The sequence below is a fragment of the Podarcis gaigeae genome (genome assembly GCF_964106915.1).
Source record: "Podarcis gaigeae genome assembly, chromosome: 6".
NCBI lineage: Eukaryota > Metazoa > Chordata > Lepidosauria > Squamata > Lacertidae > Podarcis > Podarcis gaigeae.
Genome location: NC_139682.1, coordinates 18,550,845 through 18,565,962, shown reverse-complemented (window position 1 = coordinate 18,565,962; position 15,118 = coordinate 18,550,845). Strand labels below are relative to the sequence as shown.

Genomic DNA, 15,118 nt, shown 5'->3' with positions numbered 1-15,118 from the left:
ATTGTAGTCCCCATTTCTCCATAAAAACCCATTAAATTTCCTATTTTGTATGTAATACTACTGAAAGAGCTACACAAATTTACAGTATTTAATCAAATTTGTGTGAAAGCTCTCTAACAGCATATTCAGAACATAGGATCTCAGGTAAAGGTAAAGTTAAAGGGGCCCCTGGCTATTAGGTCCAGTCGTGACTGACTCTGGGGTTGCGGCGCTCATCTCTCTTTATTGGCCGAGGGAGCCGGCGTACAGCTTCGGGGTCATGTGGCCAGCATGACTAAGCCGCTTCTGGCAAACCAGAGCAGCACATGGAAGCGCCGTTTACCTTCCCGCCGGAGCGGTACCTATTTATCTACTTGCACTTTGACATGCTTTCAAACTGCTAGGTTGACAGGAGCAGCGACGGGAGCTCACCCGGTCGCAGGGATTCGAATCGCCAACCTTCTGATCAGCAAGTTCTAGGCTCTGTGGTTTAACCCACAGCACTACCCGCATCCAAGGATCTCAGGTAAGCTGAGGACTTCCGGGTCGGCGCCATCGCCGAATGGCGGGCTCCCTCCGAGCTCCGGAGGGAGCCGGCTTGGCAGGGGCTGGGTCCTACCGCACCGGCGATGCGGGGACCCTTAAAAACCACGGCCAGAGTGAGGCCGTGGACATGGAGACTCGGCTGGCACCGTTAGCGCCCTCCCGACTCGTGAAGGAGCCTTTTTAAAGGCTACGGATCGGGTGCCGGGGAGAAGCGTGGTGCTTTGAGTTCTCTGCTATCCCTGCCGAGCGCAGCCGCATGCCATCCGGCGGAGAGCGCTGACTTCTTCTATTGAAAATTCGGCTCTAAAGAAGAACCCGTGAGTAATTGGAATATGGACTAAAAAAAAGGGGATAAATTTTTAAAATTCGGAGCGAACGGGGGAGGTGGAAAAAAGGAAGTCAGCCCACCCCTAAATTGTAGAAGAGCCAAAACAAAGGACTGGACAACTAAGATCGAGTGTAACCTTATCTTGCCGAATCAGCAACTTCGCGAGGGAAAATTATAAGATTGAGCTGGAGGAGAAAAGTGGAATTGTTTTTTTTTAAAAAAAGTAACCCCCCCGGAATCCCTGGAGCGTTTCGTGAAACTGCCTGGAGAAAAGTGATGGAGGTTTTGACAGCTGTCAAAGAGCTGTCAAAAAGGAAGATTAAAATAGAGACTTTGTTATGAGGACTTTGCCGGTTATATTTGTTATAAATTGAATACAAATTGTTTTAAATATCGGTCAACAAGTTACTTGGACTGGTGGATGTGACTCTGGAAGGGAACTTTGTTACTGCAATCCACCTAGAGGAGCTGAGGGATACTGCATGTGTTTTTCACAGGAAATCTGAACAGTTGAATGGAACTTTTAATCTCCTGGGAAACTGCAGGAATGGAACATTATTTTGTCTACAGAGGTCTACATACTACAGGAAACAATGGAACTATTTGTTGGAAAATGAAAGGAACATGATGCAATGCTTTGCTTCATGAATAACAAGCCTCTGCAGAGACACTAGAAACTTTTGGAAAAAGAACATTTTTGTGGGAGAACAGAGAAATAAAAAGGAGGAGAATGATTGACAAGAACAAGGAAATAACAAGAACTGGACAGAACTGGGGGAACATTTGGGATATTCAGGTTTGACAAGCTTATGGATACAAAATTGGAGTTTTTACTCCTGGATATAAAAACCTGGATAGAAGAAATGGGCCCTTATTTGATAGACTCCTTCTACGATTGGACATCCGTAATTAAAGACTGGCAAAGAACCTGAGGGACATAGTGTAATGTGGGAACTCCAGGAAGATGTTAGAAGTGGAGGGATAGGTGAAACGCAAAGGGGAAGGAGGGGAGGGAAAATTGGAATCCAAAGGCTGTAAAATTATTATTCATATTTATCTTATTTTCATCTGTATTATGTTTGAAAGGGGGAAACTCGTGGAAGGATATAGATCGATCTTAGGGGATGAGAATTTGGATAAATTGGGTTATTGATGAAGAGTGTAATTTGGGGATAAGAACTTGTTGAATTTAATTGCTTATTTGGAAGATTTGGAACACAAGAGGGGGTAGGGAGGGGAAGTCCTAGTTATTGGCAAAAAGTTTATAGATTGGATTTAATTTGTTTTGATTTGTTTTAATTTGGAAAACCTTAATAAAATTATTTTTTTAAAAAAAAAAACAAGGATCTCAGGTAAGCAGAGCTAAGAATCATAGGATTGTGCAGTTGGAAGGGGCCACAACGCTGAGTTGCATAGCTGAGTCCTGATACCACTATGAGCATAATCAAAGAACTGTAGAGTTGGAAGGGCCCACAACAGTCACCTAGTCCAACCCCCTGCAATGCAGGAATCTTTTGCCCAATGTGGGGCTTAACCCACAACCCTGAGAGTCTCATGCTCTACTGACTTTGGTCTTTGCTTAGCATCTTGGAGAGATGCTACCAGTCAGAGCAGAGAATTCTGGGCTAGATCTATCAGCAGATCATTATTTCTGTACTGAAAAGAAGTGCCAGTGTTTCTTCAATCCATCTATTCTAGGTTATGGCAAGTGCTGGGCAGATATCTCTAGCATCTCCTCTTAAAGAATTTCAGGTAGCAGTGACTGGGGAAAAACAAAGAGAACTACAGCCAATCAGAGCAAGGGAATACTGGGCTAGATGGATCAATGGTCTTAAAAGTACAAGGCAGATTCGAATGTTTCTTGAATTGGCAATGCTCAGCACATCAACCACCATTAATTTATACATTTCAACATTATTTTTGCAGTTAGACATGATCTTATGTATATTTTCAAAGACAACTTCAGATAATGGGTTGTAGCAAGGATGTCTCCATAGATCTAAATGAGATGGTTCATTAAAAGTAGCCTCCTTCTTTACAGACCATCTCAGGTACTAAAAATGGCAGTGGTGGTTCTGACACTCTCAAGATGGTGGTAGTCCTGATGAGAGCATTCTCTGTGGCAGCCTCAAAACTGTAGGACTCCTTGACCCAGAGGAGTGTCTGGCAATGCTGAAGATGCTTCTCTTTACCCTGGCTTTTGACAATGAGATGTTTATTTTCAGGACTAACCCTACTTTTTGCAATTGTTTAATTGCATGTTTTTAAACCACTTTAAACTGTATTTTTAATTGTTGTAACCCATCCCGGGACCTTATTATAATGAATAATAATTTTAAAAAAACAACAGAAGGAAAAACATTTTTTAAAAATTGCACTTAAAAAAAATCAGATCAATTCAACAAAATAGTAGCCTCGGGTAGGTAGGCTGCATTGCCTGAAATAGTTCTGAGAATTCTAGCTTCATCGGATTGAAATGAAGCATCTTGGGTAATGGCTTGGTTCAGCTACTTGTCTGTCATGGAACATTCCTGGTAAGAAAAGCTTTAATCACACAATAATCACACAACGCCGAGGGAAAATGGAGCTGTTTTAAGACAGGTAGTTATAACAGCTACAAGGCCACATACTAAATGATTTCTCAAGAAACCACCTAAAGTTTCAATTCAATTCCTATTTAAAATGTTGTTCTGGCACCATCCAGGTCCAATTAGTTCCCACTGGGAGGAATCCAATCTGTAATCTTGCATTCACAGACAGGCTTTTGATCCAGCAGAGGTGATCCAGCTAACAGGAGAGCACAGGAGATTTCTGCTGATTTCCCCCATTCCCCTGCTGCTCTCCATACCACCTCCCAACATATTCTGGATGGTCCCCCCCAACTCTGTGGTGCTGATTTGCAGGGGCAGTGGGCACTGCGGAGTCACGGGCAAGGGAAACTTGGCAGAAGGTGCCCTGACATATTCCATTAATAGATGTCTCCACTGAACCAAAAGCCCTTCCATGTGTACAAGGGCACCAACTGGATTCCACATACTGTCGTTAAGAGAGGTCAGGGAGACAATTATTTTGAAAACGTTGAAGAAACGAGTGGAAATTAGTACCTTCCTAGAATCACAGAATTGTAGAGTTGGGAGGTACCTCCAAGGGTCATCTAGTCCAACCCCCCCCCCCCCCCGGGCAATGCAGTAATCTCTAACAGACCTCCATTTAATTTGAAACCATACCAGTCTCTGCTTAGCTCTGCAAATGTGCTAGCAGTTTTATTGTTTCAAATCTAGGTCCGTATAACCGGGAACAAGCCTGTAAACACACAAATATACAAGAGTTTGCTGATCTCCACTTATATTTATTCCTGTATAGAGCTCTTTCGTTTACAAAAGGGGAAACCGAAACTGAGCAACTTGCTCAAAGTCACAAGACAGTAGATTTTCCCTTTGCTTTGCCAGCTGCAATGTCTTGTAGTCAGTTTGTGGGCACCGTTTTAAAGAACTGGTTTTAACCTTCAAAGCCCTTAACGCAGGGGTGAGGAATCTGTGGTCTTCTAGATGTTATGGAACTCCAGCTCCCATCAACTCTAGCCAATGTATTCAAGAGCCAGGAATGATGCCAGTGGTAATCTAACATCTGGGGAGCCAAAGGTTCCCCATCCCTGCTGCAATGCCTAACAGCCAGGCTGCTTGAAATATCATCCTTTTCCCAAATATACCTACCCAATCCTTAAGATCTTAGTCAGACATGCTGCTCTGAGGGCCTCTCCCAAATGAAGTGAGGTGGCTGGCAACTAGGGCCTTCTTTGGTGGTGGCACCAAAGTTATGAACAGCCTCTCGCAAGAGACTTACTGGTGCCAAATGCATGGTCTCTGTCACCAATTTTGCTTCTCAATTTTATAATTCAGGTTTCAATCAATCAATTCCATATGGGGGGGGGGGGTGGACCTGATCACTACTTAAAGTGCATACACTGGTACAGAAGTTTTACAATGATAATACATAAATAAATAATCAACCAACTCCCAGTTTTCATGCGTTCTTACCAAACCAGATGAAACTATGAACATAGTTTTCACTATTTTCGCTGTTTTCACTATGTGTTTTTGTCTTTGAATGTTTTATATTGTTTGTAATTTGATTCTGTAAGGGACGCAGGTGGCGCTGTGGGTAAAAGCCTCAGTGCCTAGGGCTTGCCGATCGAAAGGTCAGCGGTTCGAATCCCTGCGGCGGGGTGCGCTCCCGTCATTCGGTCCCAGCGCCTGCCAACCTAGCAGTTCGAAAGCACCCCCTGGTGCAAGTAGATAAATAGGGACCGCTTACTAGCGGGAAGGTAAACGGCGTTTCTGTGTGCGGCTCTGGCTCGCCAGAGCAGCGATGTCACGCTGGCCACGTGACCCGGAAGTGTCTCCGGACAGCGCTGGCCCCCGGCCTCTTGAGTGAGATGGGCGCACCAACCCCAGAGTCTGTCAAGACTGGCCCGTACGGGCAGGGGTACCTTTACCTTTACCTTTAATTTGATTCTGTACATAACGTTGAGGATGAAATCCTAAATACACTTGGGAGTAAGTCTTGCTTGTTTCTTATCTTTATATCCCACTTTTTTTCTCCAAGGAGTTCAATGTGGCATTGCATGGTTCTCCCCCTCCTCATTTAATCCACACAACAACTCTGTAAAGTAGGCCAGGGTGAGAAGCAGTAACTAGTCCAAGATCACATAATGAGCTTCATGGCTAAGTGGGGATTTGAAACTCTCCCAGGTCCTAGGTTTGACACTCTTATCACACAACAACCAGCTCTCGCTAATAGCAAACATGCATAGGATTGCACTGCACATATGTAATTAGAAGTCATTTACTTTTGCCTGTTAGTAGGCATTCTGCTTACATTAGTAATACTCACAATAGTAGTGCAATTAGATAATAGGTATTGCCTGCAAAAAAAAGAACCAATTTCAACAAATACAAAGTTGTTAATATTTTCATAGTGACGCTTTGATAATCTTTCATAAGCTATACTGTTTACATAGTAATGATTTCTGACCTTATGTAGGCACTAACAACTATTGCCTACTTAGGTAAGAGCTGGAATAAAGCCAGCCACAAAACTGTTCAATGGTCAGTTGGACTGGGTGAGCTTGTAAATCTTAAATTAAAGTGTAGCTTCATTATATTACTTAGGAACCAGCCTAAATAGTTGTTAAGGCCCTATATGGATTACTTTTTCTTTTTATAAGCATTTCATATTATACCTGAAACATTACAAACTATTAAAGGAGCAATCTTTAAGTGCTTGATTAAGGTATTTCAGAAATTGCCACAGCAAGCCGAAAATAAAAGAACGGGAAACCAAATTCATTCAACTTCATTTCAGGAGCACATATTTTTAACAAAAACTCCTTTGCATAAGCAAAATAAAGGTAAAGGGACCCCTGACCATTAGGTCCAGTCGTGGCCGACTCTGGGGTTGCGGCGCTCATCTCGCTTTATTGGCCGAGGGAGCGGGCGTACAGCTTCCGGCTCATGACTAAGCCGCTTCTGGCAAACCAGAGCAGCGCACGGAAACGCCGTTTACCTTCCCACCGGAGTGGTACCTATCTATCTACTTGCACTTTGACGTGCTTTCAAACTGCTAGGTTGGCAGGAGCAGGGACCAAACAACGGGAGCTCACCCCATTGCGGGGATTCGAACTGCAGACCTTCTGATCAGCAAGTTCTAGGCTCTGTGGTTTAACCCACAGTGCCACCCGCATCCCATAAGCAAAACAGATTTCTCCTAATTCTCAATCCCATCACTTGTGAATTAGGAAGGTAAATTTCTGTGTGGAAATTCAGCCATGGTTCTCTGGATCTGACCTGAAGAAAATAATAGGCCTATTCATTTGTAATATTTCTGGCTAAATAGTTTCTGGTTTAATAAGCTAGCCCATGCATTTCTTCTTGCATACTATGTCTAAAATAAAGAGCTGTGGGACAGTTTACTAGTAACAACTTCAAACTAGGATAGAACTGCTTTTAAGGTCCTTGTTAGTAAATAAATGATAAGCCATGGTTCCCTGTTGCAGATGTTTAACAGGGAACTATGGTTTAAAGTAGGCATGGCCAATTTGTCCTCAATGTATAGGAATTGCAATAATCTGATACTGTACATCATCTTACACAAGACTTCTTGTTACACAGTTTTAGAAAACATTTTGGTGCAGTAAGTATTTGAAAACTTAGTCTTATAATTTTTGTCCATTTTAAAAGAAATTATTTCATAATCATTTTTGGAGGGTGGAGAATGTGACAGATTTCTTCCACCTGAAAAAAAGAGCTGTGTGGCAGGAGAAATCCCTTGCAAATTGTCTGATCTGCCTCCAGATTTGATTTGGGGGTACGATTGGGTATTTCTTGAGAGGACTGCTGTCCAAGACAGCCAGAATCTGTGTAGACAATCTGGTGAGTCTGAAAGATCTGCATGTGAAAGCCCATCCCTTGAGGAGACTCTGAAACAACTTTACTGAAACATAGTTTTAAGCTGTCATTTATTATGTAAACAAGCTTCAAAAGCAGTATAAAAAACCCTAAATAAATAAATTTCATTACTGGACCTCAGAGACTGAAGTACATAGGTGACTCAAGCAACATACCCAAGCTGCAATGTGCACATAGGGGTTTTAAAAGGACCAATTTGCATTCAAAACAAATGCACCCTGAGGTTAGAGAATTTCACTTCTTCAGTGCAAGACTTCCTCAGGATAATTTCACCCTCAAAACTACAGCAGAGACTATAAGGTCAGAACAGCCTGACTAGGGACTTTTCAACTATTATAGTCATGACTGAGACAACTGGAAAACTATGTGTTATCAGATGGCTACAAATCAATTCAACTGTCAAATTATGCAGTGTGAAAAATTATCTCTTGTGTATCCTAAACCTTCTATCCGTTTCAATGAGTGACCCCACGCTTCAGTATTACAAAACAGGGGGACTTTGTCTCTACTTTCTTGAATTCCCCTTTGAATTTCTCTGCACCATAAAACTGGCAGGAATTTTTCATCCCAACATTTAGACCAAGCTAATAGAGGTAAGATAGTGACATTGTCCTCCCACATTCATTATGATACAGGAAACCACAAACAGTTGTTAAGAGAAAAGCAAGAATGAACTGACACAACAAAACAAGCACTAGAGAGTATGCAGCTTTAATCTAATACTATTAATTGGACTGAATTTCTTAGGGGGAAACCGTCTGCGGCTCCTGCCGACAGACAACTACTAGACTGTGGGTGTCAGAACATGAAACACTGAATTGCAGACTGTGCTGGCTGGTTAAGAACAGTTTATCACAGCAAGTGCTTTCCTTCCACTACTTCCTGTGTTTATCTGGAAACAAATGTTGTAATAACCTCCCATGGAAAAGCAACATAAAAAGCAGTTCAGTTCTTTACTCGGTTTAAAATCAGTTTATACATAATAGTTGGTATCATCAAAAGGCGGACCCAGAAACACCTGAACAGCATAACTGCATAAATAAGGCCACAATGCTCTAAATCCTAAATATAGCCATATCATATCATTACAGATTGATACCTAAAATTGTTTTAGTAAAGCAGAGCCTGTCACTGTGCTGCACTTCACCACACCTTAAAAGAAGCAGACAAACCTCATCTATCGGAGCTACCCCTCTGGAAATCAACTTATTAAACAGTAAACCAGACACATAGCTTGCATTTCATAATATAAACTTTTCCAGTTTATTCCAATTTAATAAATATGTGTTTCAATCAAGATTACAGCTACAAACTAAAAGACAAACACCAGCACGGAAACTGAGGTTCACTCTTCAAGAATAGCCATTTTTCTCAACTGGGACATAGTAACTGGGACTGTGAGACCACTCTGGATGAATCACAAATTCTGAACCTAATTGAGCCGATTTGCAGTGATTCAGACCTGGTCTGAAGTGAGTTATTCTGAACCAATCTGGAGCTCAAAATGCTCTCTGAGAAAGCCAAACAGCCTGGTCTCAAAGGCTTGCAAAAAAGGAAAACACTACCACATAAGGAAATTGCCTGGGAGGTGAGGAGGGGACCTACAGTTTACTCAATGGCTACTCTAGCTTCCAATCAAAGGCTAGAATTTCACCCAACCCTTTCTAATCAGAGTGCTCACAGGGATGGGTAACAAAATGTCAAAAGCAGCTGCTTTTGTTCAGTTTTCTGAATATTAATTAGCAAGAGTTTGGTGGCATATGTTCAGCCTGTCCTTTGTTTATCCTTCAGTACCCTACCCAACTTTCTTATTCTATATGACAGTGTGTTTCCCATCCTTATTCATTTATTCAGCTTGTCTTACCTGAACTACTATAATCTCAACTGGGGCAACTGGTACCTGTTGTTGGCATCTGTCTGTCTCAAGACACAATGGAGTGTGCTTCTGGGGTGAAGTCAAACCAATGAAGAATCACACAGCCTGCCAGGATTGTTTCTCAGGGTTTACTCCTGAAGCCTTTCTCACAAATGAGTATAGCCAACAGGGCAGCGGAGGTTTTACTTCTCCTAGGTGGGCTACCTTCCCATCTGACATGCCCCATCTGCCCCTCACTTCCTTCTATAGCACATGCTGAAACCGCCTTCTTGACCATTTGGCCCGCTATTGGTCTTGTCTGCTCAATTCATCAGAACCTGTCTTTCCATGCAGGGCACATCCCTGACTCACTGAGGGTTTGAGACCCATCACCTACCCGCAACTGGCTTAGCCATTTCCTGGATGTGGCCATTGTCAAATTATGCAGTCGGAACAAGAATGATCTCTTGCCTACCTTGAATCTTCTATCAGTTTCAGGATAGACAAGAGATAATTATTCTTCATACTGCATAATGAATCTCCTATCAGTTTCAGGATAGACAAGAGATAATTATTTTTCATGCTGCATAATTTGACACTTTAGTAGATGCTTAGTGATCTAGTACTAGATAGTTTTCCAGTTGCCCCAATTCAGATTATAATAGTTTAGGTAAGCCTAGTCAGAGGAGCACTGCATTTGGGAGGACGTGTCTGTTCCCAGTAACAGGAGCAATTCCGGGTCCTGGGCAACCAGGCTGTACCGTCCCCTCGAGACTGGTTCTTCCCCCTTGGCGGTGGGCTAATGCCCTCCCATTGCTGTGCTCCTCTTTCCTGGAGGGAAGAGGGTAGATAGGAGTCCTGGGAGAGGCTAAGTACAGGCCTTCTCCAATCTCTGTTCCCTGGTTTCAGCACCCACTCCAATGTCATCCTCCACTCCTGAGCCCAGCACCACCACGGGACACTAATAATAATCTTGGCGGTGCAGGAAGAGGAAGCAGCCTCAAGTCCTACTTGCATTTTATTTCCTTTAGTCATACCATTTTAAGCAGTCCACCAAGATTCAATTCACACTTACTTACAGGAGCACTGCAGTTGCTTTCCCACAGTTCCAGGAACATGTACAAGAACAAATGCAAAGATAAGAGCTAATGTTATAGTTCATTCACATGTTACTGTTGCCCAGGACAACAAACTCATGGCAAGGAACTACATTAGCTGTTCATGTACACATTCCTGTAACAGCATGGGATTACATTTCAGGAAATAAACTCTCACAGGTAAATGTTTCAGTTACAGATAGGTAGCCGTGTTGGTCTGCCATAGTCAAAACAAAAAAATTCCTTCCAGTAGCACCTTAAAGACCAACTAAGTTAGTTCTTGGTAAGAGCTTTCGTGTGCATGCACACTTCTTCAGATACACTGAAACAGAAGTTTCCAGACCCTTCTATATAGTGAGAAGGTGGGGAGGGGTATTACTCAGAAGGGTGGTGGGAATGGGTGATTGGCAGATAGCTGTGATGAGCCTGTTGACGACTCTTAACGACTGCAATAGGTCTTACAGGAAAAAGCAAGGGGTGAGAAGGTGAAAAATGGCTTTGTCATGTATAATAAGATAAGTATCACCAAACTTAAAACCATGGAGAGACCTGGTCTGAACAAAGACCTTGGATTCTTATCTCAGTATACATGACAAAGCCATTTTTCACCTTCTCACCCCTTGCTTTTTCCTGTAAGACCTATTGCAGTCGTTAAGAGTCGTCAAGCATATGATGCCAGTCTTGGTGCAACTGCACTGGCTGCCAATTAGTTTCCGGGCCCAATTCAAGGGGGTGTTTTTGAGCTATAAAGCTTTAAACCGCTCAGGACCGCAATACCTCAAGGACTGCCTCTCCCCTTATGAACCTATCCAGACCCTGCAATCATCGTATGAGGCCTTTCTTTGTGTGTCTCCTCCACGAGAGAACCAGAGGGTGGCAACACGAGAACAGGCCTTTTCTGCAGTTGCTCTACATTTGTGGAATGCTCTTCTGGAGGAAGTTCATATGGTGCCTTTATTACACATCTTTAGGTGCCAGGTGAAAACTTTCCTCTTCAACTAGGCCTTTGCCTAATGTAATAGTCTATGTCCTTTTAAATGTCGAAACAAAACAAAATAAAATAAAATAATTCCTTCCAGTAGCACTTTAGAAACCAACTAAGTTAGTTACAGTGGTACTTTGGGTTACAGACGCTTCAGGTTACAGATGCTTCAGGTTACAGGCTCTGCTAACCCAGAAATAGTACCTTGGGTTAAGAACTTTGCTTCAGGATGAGAACAGAAATCGCACGGTGGCAGCGGGAGGCCCCATTAGCTAAAGTGGTACCTCAGGTTAAGAACAGTTTCAGGTTAAGAACGGACCTCCAGAACGAATTAAGTTCTTAACCCGAGGTACCACAGTAGTTTCCAAAGTCTACAAAAGCAAAACAGTATCTCGCCAGAAGTCATTACAGATAAATATTCTATGCCCTGCTCTAGAATATGCAGCAGTAGGAGTCATTTGAGAAGAATACTTTTGTCACATTGCTTCCTTCTAACTTCGTTGGTTGTTGTAAAGTTTGTTGCAATTTCCATCTTGAAAACATCCCCAATGAATTGGTGCCAATAGCATTCTGGAGAAATGATTAATTACAAGGAATAAAATATCTGTGTGAATGAAGATGCAAAAATGAATTCTTTAGTTTAAAAGAAAGCAAAGGTATTTATATTCGTTCATAAATATGGAACTCAAACTAGGAAACATTTCAATTAAGCTTTCGAACAGGTGCAATTACATCTCTGTTTAAAATGCATTAACTTGGCAACTTCTTTGAGAGGAACTTCATTCAGAGACACTCAACCATCTGGGCTTCAAACACTGCTTATTTATAAAGGTGACTCAAGTATTACTATGCTGCTAAATAGGTTTTCAAATCTGCTTAATTAACTTCAGCCAGTCATATCACTTTCTATATACATTGTCAATTTCAGGGTAGTAACAACATATGTGGAACCAGCCTAGATTTCAAACCAATGTTTCTTGAAAACTAAGGAACCTTAAGGATTGTTAAACAATACTGACTGAGACTATGTCACTATGACATGAGTTATAATGCCACATGGCCTATTAATATTGCATTATTATTTCCTTCACAATTTGGTTGTTAATCTCATTGCTTCCCTGATTAACCTTCAGCAGCTTCAAGCAGTATTATCCGTATCTATTTGTTGCCTAATTGTATTGCCAAGATTGGGGTTGGTCTTTTTCTTTTGGTTCCAAGGTTTTGTACACTGGGGTCAGAGATGGTTGCATTCTTCATTTACTTACAACTCTCTAGGTTGCATTGTATTTGGAAAAATAAAGGTTTTTTATTTAATAAAAAAACAACAACAATGGTGATAACTGGAGTGACATAGCTTGTAGTTATAATCTTTTATACAGTGCCTGAGTTCATATAACATCAGTGGCACCCCTCCTTTACCACTGGTTTTGTGCAAGAACCTTTGGAAACAGAAATTCTCTTTTTTGCACCACATTACTTAGCTCCCAGCAAGTTATCTCTGCCAGCTTTTCGTATAGCCAATGAAAGCCCATGTCCCAAAGCAGGGGTCGGCAAGGTTTACCTCACCAGGGCTGGTTCACTCCAGCAGGGATCCCTCCGTGGGCCAATTGCATGAGCATGTGAGCCCGCAATTTCCAGCGTCCACATTTGCACAGACGTGATTTCCGGCGCCGCGAAAGCAGGTCCCCGCACTGCACTAGTTTAGCGCAGCGAGTGCGGACTTGCCGAGCGGGCGACTCGGTTCGGGGGCGGCTCGTGGGCCAATTAAACGATCCCTGTGGGCCACTTGTGGGCCACGGGCCTTAGGTTGCCTACCCCTGTCCCAAAGTAACCATTCATCTACACACCACTTGGGTGCAGTACCAATTCTTAAACATTTAAAAGTCTCTCTTCATTATTCAGGGCACATAATACAGACATTTTATGTACAAAATTAATGGTGCTTTGGTTTCAGACTTATTGAGGACATTTTGTGCAAAAGCTTCCAAAAAATCATTGTCCTTACCGAACCTCCCACTTCAGCGAGTATTATGCCTATTATGTTAGGTCACAGCACAGGCATAGGCGAAAGTTCATATCCTCCTAAACAAAACCAAGTGTTAAATAAAATTAAAGTGAGGTAAGCCTTAGAGTTATGGTTGTGACAATTAGTTCTAAAAGCATACTGCAGTAGAAAGTGGCACTATTAAAAGAAGTAACTACTTGGATCAAAAACATAGCACACTAGCCAATCCACATCTGCCAATGCAGCAAAATACTTCGTTGAAAATTAAGCCAAGGAGTTCATCTATAAGCATACTAAACACTTAAGCATGCAATAAATTGGAATGTTATCAGTCTTATGCCACAGTCTGTTCATTACTAGCCTACATTTTAAGCAAAATCCAAAGTAGTGTTTATAGCAGGATAGCATCTCAACCTGTAATTTTTTAAAAAAAAAATTGAGATTTTCATCAAAACACTGACTCGTATACAGGTTGAAGTAGCTTTGGGATGAATATTTTCAGGCTGCGCTCTGCGGCGATCCGGAAGTAACGGAGCGCATTACTTCCGGGTTTTGCTGCTCGTGCATGTGCAGATGCTCAAAATTACGTCACGTGCAGAAGCAGTGAAACACGACCCGTGCACGCGCATCTTACATTCACTTCAGGATGTGAACGGGGCTCCGGAATGGGTCCCGTTCGCATCCAGAGGTACCACTGTACTTTTTCTATACATTAGCATGCCTTTAGTTCTACTTTTCTCCACTGTTGCTCACAGCACTCAAACCTATCCATGCTTAAGTTAATAGCTAACTAATTCCCAATGCTTTCGGAGAAAGCACCAACAGGAAGAATTTGTTGGTGGCTATAATCCTATTCACGCATTTGGGAATAATGGCTGTGGGTTTAAGGTGCGGAGAGGGACGCAAAAACTGCCCCCAATATCCTTGCACACACTGGTTCCACTTCAGAGCTTTCTATATTCAGCACGGAAGTCTGAAGGGGATTCTAAGTGCATTTGGGCAAGCATGCTTAGAATCCTCCCTGGAATCAGAAAGCCTTTATTTGATAGACTGTCACTTCAGATCTTCATGCTGAACATGCAAAGGACGGAAGTGGAACCAGCACATGCAGGGATGTTGTAGCCAGGCTTGTGTGCATGCCCTCCTCTTTCATCCCAAGTTCACGAATAGGGCTTCCAAATGCACTATCCCATCCCAGTAAGTCTTCCATAACTCTCTCTGTGATGCAGTTGACAGTCCCAGGCAATGAAGGGATAGACCTGCAGTATTTCTAAAAGTTAGTCAACTTTGTACATAATGACATACTTGGTCATTAAAATCAAAATAAAGGTGTATCTGGAGCACAACAAGGACACATTTCATAGATAGAATCATCTAAGTACAGTCACATTTTAAAATAAACAGGCTTTTGTCTGTAAGTAGTAAGCAGGCTGTAGTAAACTAGTGCAGTTTTTCTTGTCCTTTTAATGTAAGTTGATTTCCATAGAGATTTTTGAAGGACAGTAACCTTACAACTGTTGGAGTACGGTCATCCTAAAGTAAGTTCTAGTGCTGAGGTGACAACCAAGTGATTCCCCCTTTCTTTTGGGGACAAGAGGACATTTCCAATTAATAGGGTTTAGGACTGAAGTCGGAACTGTTAGCATATCTACATGCAGTATATGCAGTAGCGCATTTATGTAGCAGGAGTATTATCAACTTAAAGAAAACCACAATCCAAAAACTGTACAACAAAATCTGTACACCTTATGAGTAGATAATGTCTACAGAACTTGCTAATGGCTAAACAACTCTACTGACTTGCGACATGCTTAATTCAACAAGCACTCCTCGTTACTTTTTTTCCTACCAAAGAATGC

At 42.1% G+C, this 15,118-nt stretch overlaps 1 protein-coding gene across 13 annotated transcripts in view; it reads right to left on the bottom strand.

Moving 5' to 3' along the window:
- ADNP (activity dependent neuroprotector homeobox) overlaps positions 1 to 15,118 on the bottom strand; it is a 48,668-nt gene that overhangs the window by 21,310 nt on the left and 12,240 nt on the right. For 5 of the 13 annotated variants that reach the window (XM_083744126.1, XM_083744133.1, XM_083744134.1 and 2 more), the window contains one exon: positions 13,260 to 13,336. The exons of the other annotated variants lie outside the window; for them this stretch is intronic. The gene's annotated coding sequence lies outside the window, so the exon portion shown is untranslated. The remainder of the gene's footprint in view (positions 1 to 13,259; positions 13,337 to 15,118) is intronic. 13 annotated transcript variants of the gene reach the window in all.